This window comes from Mixophyes fleayi, chromosome 3 (genome assembly GCF_038048845.1).
Source record: "Mixophyes fleayi isolate aMixFle1 chromosome 3, aMixFle1.hap1, whole genome shotgun sequence".
Classification (NCBI taxonomy): Eukaryota; Metazoa; Chordata; class Amphibia; order Anura; family Limnodynastidae; genus Mixophyes; species Mixophyes fleayi.
In genome coordinates this window covers 108,338,668-108,350,670 of record NC_134404.1, presented here as the reverse complement: position 1 = coordinate 108,350,670, position 12,003 = coordinate 108,338,668, and the positions used below count along the sequence as shown (strand labels likewise).

The 12,003-nt window shown below is 39.1% G+C and overlaps 1 long non-coding RNA gene across 1 annotated transcript in view; it reads left to right on the top strand.

The window, feature by feature from the left end:
• The window catches only part of LOC142142740 (uncharacterized), a 68,507-nt gene that overhangs the window by 35,406 nt on the left and 21,098 nt on the right, over nt 1–12,003 (top strand). The window contains exon 2 of the long non-coding RNA XR_012689305.1: nt 1,539–1,651. This is a non-coding gene — a long non-coding RNA (uncharacterized LOC142142740). The remainder of the gene's footprint in view (nt 1–1,538; nt 1,652–12,003) is intronic.

Genomic DNA, 12,003 nt, shown 5'->3' with positions numbered 1-12,003 from the left:
GCCAGAGCTGCAGGTAGCGGGCAGAGCATTGGTAATGTATGCAGGTTTCCAACCTCAGCAGTGATATTTTTTATTAGCTCAAGTAGCCCTTACAAGGACAGTTACACTAGTTTGTGGTACTAGTGATCTCCAGAAAGGAATAATACTACTACATTACATGGTCAAGCGGTCTGCTTTTATACAGATGTACACAGATACCCTGGAAGGGGGTAATCCAGCCTTCTGCCCCTAAAACTCACACACATAGGAAGTCTACCAGCAAGTCTAATTACCCCTTCTGTAAAACTTGCCTTTAAACACTTTGCCGTTTTCAATTTGCCAAGCAAAGTCATTAAATATCTGCAATTTGCTAGAATCATAGATTAATACATTTTTCCCCAGGAATTAATGTAGGTAGAAGGGTAACTGACCTACTCAAACATGGGTGAGAATATCTGTTTTTATAGCAGTGGGATATCCCAACTCAAATCACACTTTTCTCTAGAGGACACCCTGGCAAGTTGAACACAGCTCCCCCAAAATGTTACCTCTAAAAGTGTCACTGGATGAGTACCACTGATGCCTGCCTCAGATTGGTCCTATAATGGTTCTTCCTCTGGAAGTAAATGTCAGAGATACAACTAAATGGCCAAGTCTTTAAAAATCCACTGGGACAAGATTCTGTCATCTTCTGCAAGAGTAGAGCAAGCAGTGACATTTTACCCAGGAGGCCGTTTACTAAAACTCAGTGTCAGCTACAATCCAGGTATTACTATTATTAGTCTGGCCTATCACTCCCCCCTTTCAACTAAGCTACTATTCTCCTTGTTCTACCACTAAGTTTTCAAATAAAACTCAGCTTGAGCTCACATAGGAATAAAAGTGGCAGGCAAGCAAAACCTGAGTATAATGGTTTAACTGTCTCTAAAAGGGACATGCCCCCCCCCCCCCCCCCCACACACACACACACACACACACACTTTATAGACATAAATAAATGCACATTAATTAAACAACTAGTAGCTATGTGTTTTTCAGGGTACAGATTTGGCTCTAGCCTTTATTTACTCCTTATTTCAATTATTTACACATATATTAATAATTAGAACAAAGCCCAGCCAAGAAAAGTTTACGGAATGGACAACTTAGAATAACATTTACTTCAATGGACAGACGTAATTAAATAAAATATGGAACAAAGTGTACCAAAGAGGTTTTTTTTCCACATAATGTGAAATCCCGCTAGCAGAATTTATTAAGGAGCTGAATGCTATAATTATGACTATTACTGACCCCAAATTTAATTAGTTTGACATTTCAGATGTTCACAAAATCCATACACAAACCATTTATGGGCTTTTATGTAGCAGAAGCTGATCTTAAGAAACCTCTTCAGTTATTTGCTACCTCTACAGACCTATATGAAAACACAGGGAAGAAATGTTTCTCTTATTTTAGAAAACCCTTTTAAATAAGCTTCTCTCAGCAGGTTTTTATTCAATTGCACATGTTAGATCACAATAACTGCAATGGAAATCATTTTTATTATATCTTTTTAGAAAATGAAAATCCATTCAGTCCACTTTCTAAAGAAGAAGCTGAAAAGTGTTTGGATATCCTGAAACAAAGAAATATGCCAGTACTGGACTTTATGAGATGCACCCAATTTTTAGTGAGTAAATGTATATATTATTTATGCAAATGTTTATACCTACATAGGTAAAATAAGAAATGGTTACTGCAGAAGGGAATAAAGCACTGACTGTGCGATGATCATAACATGAAAAACTTGATTTAAAGGTATTGTATAAGAAATAATTGCAAAATTTCTAAGCATTTCGTCTGGCTAGTTAGAAAAGAAACTAAAATGTGCAGTTTTCAACACATCCCAGGCGTTTCTGGGCAAGATGGACAAAATGTTGCTTTTGGTGCGAAGATCAAACCACTTCCCTGGCATCCTTGTTAAAATGGTTTCAGCAGCTGGGTTTTGACGCACCTAACAACCAGTTCTATTACTGGCTAAGGTCACTTACAAGTGTTTTGCACATTTTGAACCTGATCTTACACTTTTGCATATTTGCTCTGTGATTACGGGTGGATTAAGGCATTCCTTGCATTTCTGCAAAGATCAAAGCCCCAAAATCCATGTGGAATGGAAAATTGAAGATGATGGCTGATTTATAGCACCAGAACTTGAAAGTACCAGATTAGCTATACCACTGAGTAGCACATTACTGTATGTCCTGGATCCACTCTCCTGCCATTTGAAATAGCACTTCACGTCAAAATAAGTTTAAATTCAAGCAGGATCAGATCACAATTGCTGGTAACCTCTACCTTCAGCTTTGAACATTAGACACTATGTTCAGCGGCGCACGGAGGATTGTCCGCCGACACAAAAAAAAAAAAAACGCAGCAGCTCCGTTTCGCCAGCGCTGTCCTATACAGCAGCCGCGGCGCTGTCTAAGAAGCGTCTGCGGCGGTGCTGTATACAATACAGCACCGCCGCGGACGCTTCTTTGACAGCGCCGCGGCTGCTGTATAGGACAGTGGCCACTTAGTTAGCGCAGGGGGGCTTTCTAGAGACTCAGAAACCCCCCCTGCGTGCGCCACTGATGTTAAAAATGTTAATGACCTATTAGTAGCTTAAAAATGTAATAGAAGTTCCACTATTATTACTGTATGCAACTAAACTTTACAGGGTATTACTATTTTAATAAAATCATTTTTCGATTATACTCTATATTTAAGAATATAATAAATAACCCGTCTCTGAAAAAATAACTGATTCGGGCTGTGTGAGGCTGACTCATACGTTATGTAGGATCCGGATCTTTACTATTGCAACTGCGCAATGAAGCTTGGGATCATGATGTGCAGCTGGAGTCAACTTTGTATCAAGTTACTGCATGCAATGACAGCAAATATTTTTTATTCGGTATGTGCTTAAAGCTGTGAGCGACTACTTTCAGTTGTGCCAAGTAATGATGGAACAGGACAGGGACTTTTTGATCTATTGACTAAAACATTACAGTATCTTAAAATTGATCCCAAAAAATGTTTATCTGATGGTACAGATGGAGCTGCAAGCTACCATGGCCAGTATATTGGTTTGCATATTAAAATTACTGATGTGGCTGATCAACATGTTCATATATAGTGCTATGTCCATGTCTTGAATTTTGTGCTAACTGAAAGAACAAAATGTTGCGTGCCTGCCGTTTCTTTTTTCAAGTTGCTCCATAATTTAGCAACTTTTGTGAAAACATCCTACAAGAGAATGTCTGTATGGATAGAAGTTGTTGAAAACATCTAGGACAAAAAAGAAATGAAACGGTTAAAGCTAATTGGTGAGACAAGATGGTCAGGGAAATCCAAAGCAGCAGCAACTATATTAGGATGTTTTGAGGATGCCGCTGTCAGTACTTTTGTAAATCTATTGACATGCTTATCAATGATACAAGATTCAGAAAAGTTTCATGCAAAAACAAAACTATAAGATTGGAAATTGACTCTTTGGAAACAACATTGCCAGTTAGGAGACTGAGGAAGAAGAAAAGAATGGCAGATGAGCTTATAGATGATAAACGAAATTCCTCAGATTCTCTAAATGATTTTTGAGTAGATGTGTTTAACCTAATAATGGACCGCATTGTCCAATCAGATTCACGCTAATAAGAGTTCCATGATAATTCCATATTTAGACATACAGAGATCCTTACCAGATGTTAATGAAATGTCTTATATCTTCCCCATCAACGCACCAATGTTGAGGGCACCACAATGGCCTAGTGGTTAGCACTTCTGCCTTACAGCACTGGGGTCATGAGTTCAACTCCCAACCATGGCCTTATCTGTGAGGAGTTTGTATGTTATCCCCGTGTTTGCGTGAGTTTCCTCCGGGCGGATACGGATAAAAGCTTCAGCACAAGTGTTTATATACACATAAATCTGTAAGAAAGTGGATTTTTTTTCTTTTCTGGACTGATTGGTCTGTTTCTATCTTTGGAAGAATCTTCCTATCGATTTGGATTGAATAGACATATCTACGGTACTGTGAGTAACGTTGAGTAAAATGGTGTTTCATAATTCAGAACTGACGCAGAGAAGAGACATAGTACAATGCCAGTATTGCAACAACAAGTGTTCCAGCAATAAACAAATTGATAGAGAGTACTCAGTCCCAAAGGTAACCATTACTGTTCTGTTAGTAATGGCCTCAGATCCAGGTGAACAATCCAGTATGCATGAGTATAATGCTGATGCAGTGACATGCACAACAAGATGTCCAGGTACAACCAAAATCTAGTTGCAAAAGAGAACAATGGTCAGAGTGATGCAGGATCAGAATGACAGACAGCTAGCAGCAGTAGTGAGAACAGCGCTAGGTCCACATACAGGATACTTTTCACAGTATGGCTGAACACTGGTCTAGGAGACTCAATTATCTGGAAAAGAATCTCTGCCTTTGTTGATTGCTATATGATTACATGTTGCCGACCTCCTACTCTTACCTGGATATTCTATGCTTGCTGTCCGTCTTGACCCTTGGCTTGTTTCTGGACCATCTCTGCTCGCTGCCCATCTCAACCATTTGGCTTGTCTATGGTTATTCCTGTTTGCTGCCTGCCCTCGACTTTTGCATCGGCACTGGTTATCCTGTGTACTATTATGCCATGCCTCCATCACCCATAACTACCTGGTTTCTACAATAAACTCCTACTACTCTGAGTATAAGACCTAGGGGCATCTGAGTATCTGTGAGAATATTACTCTCTACGGGAAAGATGGCTTGCAATAGGTGAAGACCTCTCATTTCCTTGTTCTAGGAGTTTAACTGGCTTCCAGTGTGAGCCAAAACACATTGACACATAACTTGTGTTTTATACCTGCATTGGCACAAAAACTGTCATATTCCTGCATTGCTACAGAGACAGTGCTATATTCCTGCATTGCCACAAAGACTATGTAATATTTCTGCGATAGCTATCAGGGTATCCTGGGATTTGTAATTTCACAACACCTGGAGAGCCACAGGTTGGCAGATCGCTTACTAGATTAGGATCTCCACAAGTTGCCATAATCAAATTGATTCTGTGAGTATTATCATTGCAAAAGGCATATTTAGTAGCTACCCAGGTTGCTCCTAGTAACATCAGATTGAAAGGAAAGAAATGTATAGAAACTCATGAGAGGTATATGAGTTTCAAATTCTATTTTTATACAGTATAAGCAACAAGGAAATAAACTGGCTGGAGTGATTTGCACCAAATCTGCTGGCCTGTGACTTGTTTCCTTCATGACTGCCTCTGTGTGCCCTGTCTTCCCCTTTATAATCACCCAATGTGATATTGTCCCATGAACACTCATACCCAAAAATCATTATCTATCTTTCCGAGCGTAATATGCGCCAAGCTGTGCATGTCAGAACAGAACAAGTAGTAAAAATTCTGCTCCAAACCATTCAACCTTCAAAGCCATAGACCTGTTGTCCAAGAAAATGAAACAAGTAAAGTTCACTTATCTCTAGATGCATCTTTGTCAAGTATGTTTTCGTCCTTCCATTTTAATCCCAGTACGTAATGTACGTGGTTGAAGCAATAAGCAATGATTAGCATTTAATAGAGCAAATAAATTAATTTCAGCACTTGATCACTTCAGCAGTCTAAGCAATGTTGAAAGCATTTACAAAAATACATCTTCCATCTGCTTTTGTTATTCTATTCAACATTGAAGTGGTATAACTGAACTGTTCTTCAAGAGTTCTTAATTTACATCCCCTCATCTACTTGTATAAAGGTGTTCACTTTAAACTGTGACACCATAAATACCAGCAACATCTGCAGCACCAACACTACTTGAAAACTCAGGAATTGAATGTTAGGCATAATAGTGTTCTATTAATCTAACAATACCACACTAATATTTAACAATATAAACAGCGGAACATAAATATATGAGTGTTACTACAGAAAGGGTATAGCCAGTGGCTAGCAACCAGAGGGCAAGGTCAGTGAGCAAGGTAGATCCTCAGCATGCCATTTAAAATGCAATAAAAAAAAATTAGAAATATTAAATATTCTTACATTAATATTATATTTACAATGAAACAGAAACAAACTGACAGATAAATTAAGAGTGACACATTAAGAAAAAGTAAAAAAATAAAGAGCAAACAAAAATTTGAAGTTCATGTGGCCTGGTGTTTGAATAGCGTATGTCTCCCAATCTCAACTCATGACAACAGAATGCACCAATAATATTTTCAAACTAGTCAATGACAATTTGTTAGTCTTGTGTCTTGTATTTATTTAAATATAGTTGTGTAACTCGCTCTACTCAGTGACTTGAAACATCCTTAATTTGTACACTAGCAGACACATGATCCTCTATATTATTTCATACACAGCCAGTCCTAGACCAAATATAGACAAGGGCAGAAAATACCTTTGGTGCCTCCCCAAAAATTGAAATCTCTCAGTACAGTGCTTTTAAAGTTGCAGTTACTATGTGTATTATCTATTCTAGACCTCAAACCAGAATCAGAGAATCAGAAGTGTACAAGCTGGCAATACATACAGAGTAAGAACAAATAGTGAGAGAGATTTAGATCCAACATACAGAATAAGGAATGCTGACAGCAGTTAGTAATGACTAACCTCCCTTACCTCTCACATAATCATTTTCCCACAAACAGTTAAACGTTTGTGAAGGAGTAAGAAATTACATGACAGTATTGAGGTAGTGCCATCACACCAAAGACAAGGTTGTAGAAGATCTCCTGATTGCCACCTAAGTACTGGACACAATGATGCATCTGCCATTGTTCTGTTCCTCCTTTGCTACACTCCATTGCCTCCTTGGTGGCAACAACTTCCACCAAACGTGGGGAACAACTGCTTTATACCATTCTGCTTCTAAGAAACACCCCTTATGCCACAGACATCAGAAATGTTGGACTTTTGTACATAATTCTTGTGCATATGCCCCAGCACAGTTTTCATACAATAACCATCGTAATGTATTGTAATGACCAACATGTTATAGTCAACCATAACCAGCAAAAAGCAAAACTTCTAAGGACATATACTAAGAATTACAGAATATCCACTGTACTATATTGTTTGTGAGATAGTGAAAACTGTCAGGTCATTGAGACTAATAGAGAAGAATAAAGAAGAACTGACATTTCTTTAAATATATTTTATTTTGAAAGACAGAGGAATACAAGTGCATAAATATTTAAATTATAACAATATAAATAAGTGTCTAACAATGTTTACCAGATCTTCCTGTTCCCACCAAGCTATCATTATCACTTACATCTATACTTCCCATGTAGAGCATAAATTCTCATAAGCAGAGACATCTCTTTCCTTTGTATCTTATGTATGTTCAATTGTTATGTATGTTCAATGTACTAGTTGAGCGGCATTAAGTTAATTTTTTTGCTTTAAAAATGCCTATAATAATAATGTATGCTTAATAATATAAACAATTTTCAGAGTCATGTTGCAATACTCTTAAGAAAAATTCACCAATAAAAATTAGTTTTCCTTTTGAATGTCAGTGTAATATATTACACATTTTCTTTATTGATTAAAAGCATATTTATTAATTAAATGAAGTATAGTGAAGAGCACTGCTAATAGAAATTGAATCTCAGAAACCAAGATAAGGAAGGAGAATAGTAAGCCACAAAGGCTGGAACAGACTTTTAAAGCCAGACTTATACTTGCCCCATACAGTTCGATGCATTTTTAGGGTAGTACATGCAGTCAGTACCACCACAAACGCATAATGCGTATTAGGCCTAGAGTTGGATTGTCTACACGCTTTTTGCACATTACTAAATCCTGCATGCCTTTATGTCTCTGTGCTGATTTCTGCTACTCGAAAGGTTTAATCATTTTTCATTATATGTAACTAATTAAGAAAAAAATATTTATAGCAATATTCATTTTTCAGTGTTTCCTCTACTTTTTCTATTACTATGAGCAACCACTGCAACTCTATGGAAGAGCCAGCTCTTGGAATTACTAATTTTCGATTTATTTTTCTGTCTTTGATTTACTTCTATCCATCCCTAAACGGCAAAATTCCATTCTGTCAAAATGCTACAATTTGTATTTAAGATGAAGGTGTGTACGAGGAGTGGGTGTGGATACTGAAGCTGTATTGAACAGAGCCAAAGCATACTCTAATTGTTATTAGAGATTGTCTACAATAGCTAAAGTGCCACCTGTTTTTCTTATGGTGCTCTGTCCCCAATAGTCTGTTGTGGGTCTCTTCCTTGTCTGTCCCAACTTGTCTTTTCCATACTTATTGTCTTCTACTTCTATTTGACTCTTCCCACATTCAAACATCTATACTTCCTCCACTTTAAAAAAAAAATCAAGATGATCTGTCTAGTAGTTCTAGGAGAATTTCTAATTCTGACTTATTGAAGGACTTCTGTGAAGTCATACAGTTAAATTAAGAAAATCAAAGTTACCAGGCTGGCTGTCACAAGTATGAAGTTGTCAGAACAGGGATCATTTTGATCCAATTTGCTGTGGCACAGGATGCTAACTCTGATGGCACCCCGGGCCTAATGTTCCATTTGGCCCCTGCTAACTGATATCTAAAATATTGTAAGGCAGTGCAGAGTGGCACACTATTATATGATATAATTGTTTTCCTCATTGATGCAAGGAGCATGATGAAAGCATATGGTCACAAGATCCTGAGTCTGACAATTGAGTAAATTACAGCAACAACGTTACTGTACACAGTACAAAGTGAAATGCTTTACATACAAAGGCAACAACAGTAACATCTCAACCCCTCAGGAACTCCGAGTTTCAGGTGTTAAACAGTAGAAATGTGTCAAATCAGTGTGTTGTAAACCTTAATTTAATATCTTAAAGTAATTAATAATGACACTTTGGTGTTATTGCCTCTTGGCTATAGGCTACACCTTGAGAGATCCTTCTACTTGGCTTTACCTCAGGACAAATAATTACACCTGCAGTCAAGGCCATGCACTCAACTAATCACATTATGCAATACAGTCACCAGCAATACTTTCACAAAGTGCATCACTTTTACAAGGATTGCCTTATGGTATTTTACTATAAATGTGTTAGGTGTAGAATTTCAGATCTCCAATTTTACTTTTTTTCTGAAACAGTCTATATAGTGATCCATCGTCATCTGTTGTGAACCTCTCACAATATGAGCCAAGCACAGTGGAAAAGAGTGTTTTATCCAGAGGACTTACATTCTGTCCCACAAAACCACTCGACAGGGCTCAGTTTTGCAGTGATGTGGTGGAATTCTTCAATAGATTGCAGCTAAAGGAATTCTTTTATGACAAAACAGATATCACATCACAAGCTGATATGCAACAAGAAAATCCTAGAAAGAAAAAGAGGACAAACTGGACCCGACAGCCGGGACACATCCAAACTATGGAGCACTACATAGACTGTTTCAGAAATAAAGTAAAATCTGAGATTTTGGACAGACACCACAAAGTGACACAATCTCAATGTGCAGGAGAGGAAGGCTATAAAATCATTAAAATCTAACAACAATATCATCATTAAACCAGCAGATAAGGGAGGAGCTGTAGTAATTATGAACTCATCAGATTACATTCAGGAAGCACACAGACAGCTCTCGGATAAAAAATACTACACTCTGATTATGGAAGACCCCACCAAACAATACACGGAAGAACTTATAAAGATCAAAAATGGTTTCAACCCTGGATCATACTCTCTACTGGACCTTATACCGGACAATCCCAAAATGGGTACCTTCTATATTGTCACGCTGGTGGACTATGAGGCTGAAGATAATATGACACTAACCGGTATTGGTGCCACTGGTCAAACAGGCGCGGAGTCTAACGTACCCCTGGTGTTCACCAGGGACCCCCGCAGAGAGCACGCAGGTCGCGGTCCAATTAGCCAGTTACCAGTGTAGCGTAGAGAGGTCAGACGGTTCCGGGTCACAGCAGTCAGGAAATATCAGGTACAAAAGGGTAATCCAAAGGAATAGTCGCCAAGCCGAAGTCACAGTACAGAATGGGTCACACAGAATAGTAGATTTGTCGCCAAGCCGGGGTCACAACAGGTCATCAGGAATCAGAATACTCAGGAGTATGGAGGAAATAGGAAAGCCAGGAACACTGGTGGTGAACCTGTTACTCTGGCACCCTAATGGCGCCAGAGGCAGGTTTAAATAGGATCCAGACTGAATTGATTGGTGGAGAGCGGAGGAGGCAGCGGGAACAGGAGTAGCGTCGCTTTGCGTAGCAACGGAAGTGAGACCAGGGCACATGCGCCCACTATCCGGAAGTCCTGCGGCAGCCGACGGGGAGATCAGACGTCCGTTCCCCGTCTGACAGGGAATCAGCGGGGATGGCGTCTGACATATATGTTACCTAAAATGCATAAAGAAGGCAATCCAGGGAGGCCAATAATTTCTGGTATTGGGAGCTTAACGGAAAATATTTCTGGCTGGATAGAGAATGTTCTAAAACGCTTGGTGAGTCGTACAACTAGTTATATCCAGGATACCACAGACATTCTCTGCAAACTTTCAGCCCTGGGTCCACTACCAGAAGGCTCAATACTGGCAACCATGGATGTGGAGTCTCTGTACTCTAACATACCCACAAAGATGGCATAGCCGCATGCCAACACTACCTTCAATTAAACAGTCTAGCCACAGAGCCAACCCTGCAGCTGATCAGGTTCGTACTCAATCATAATTACTTTTCTTTTGGGAAAGACATATACCTGCACTGTATGGGAAGTGTCATGGGTAGTAAGATGTCACCTCAGTATGCTAATCTTTTCATGGCTAAACTAGAGGAGGAATTCTATTATTATTATTATTATTATTATTACCATTTATTTATATAGCGCCACTAATTCCGCAGAGCGGTACAGAGAACTTACTCACATCAGTCCCTGCCCCTTGGGGCTTACAGTCTAAATTCCCTAACACACAGACAGACAGAGACAGACAGAACAGAGACACACAGACTAAGGTCAATTTTGATAGCAGCCAATTAACCTACCAGTATGTTTTTGGAGTGTGGGAGGAAACCGGAGCACCCGGAGGAAACCCATGCAAACACAGGGAGAACATACAAACTCCTCACAGATAAGGCCATGGTCGGGAATTGAACTCATGACCCCAGTGCTGTGAGGCAGAAGTGCTAACCACTAAGCCACAGTGATGCCCCATCAATTCTATCAACTTGCAGTACACAATGAAACCTCTAGCATACTTCTGTTATATTGATGATTTGCTATTAATCTGGACGGGCTCTGAAGATGAACTGCTGACTTTCCATAAAAACTTCAATAAATTTCACCCAACCATTAGACTCACTCTTAACTACTCACGATCTCAGATATATTTCCTGGACATAATCCTATACAATAAAAACAATACTTTACAAACATCAGTCTATCATAAACCTACAGGCAGCCCAGCATATCTGAGATGGAACAGCTTTCACCCAGGACACATAAAGAAGTCCATCATTTACAGCCAAGCTCTGAGATACATTCGGATATGTTCAGACAATGAAGACAGAAAATAACACCTGCTATCACTGAGCAATACATTCCTACAACAAGGATACCACTCGATAGTTAGAGATGAACAGATCCACAGAGCCACAAGGATCCCAAGGAGTAGCCTCCTGGACTACAAACAGAAGGAGGTTAACAGTAGGGTGCCCCTAGTGGTCACTCGCAATCCCCACATGAACATCTTGTTGAAAATTGCTGCTGACCTTCAATCCATATTTCAGAAAGACAATAGACTGAAGGAAATATTCCCAGATTTACCTCTACTTTCATGCAAACAGCCTCCAGCCTCCAAACTTTAGTCTCCTCGTTAGAAGTGCCCTCTCATCACCATCGGATACTGGCACCTTCCCTTGTAAAAAAAATATTAAAAAAATGGAAAGCTGTACCCATGTCCTATCAACAAACAGAGTCCACATACCCAACACAC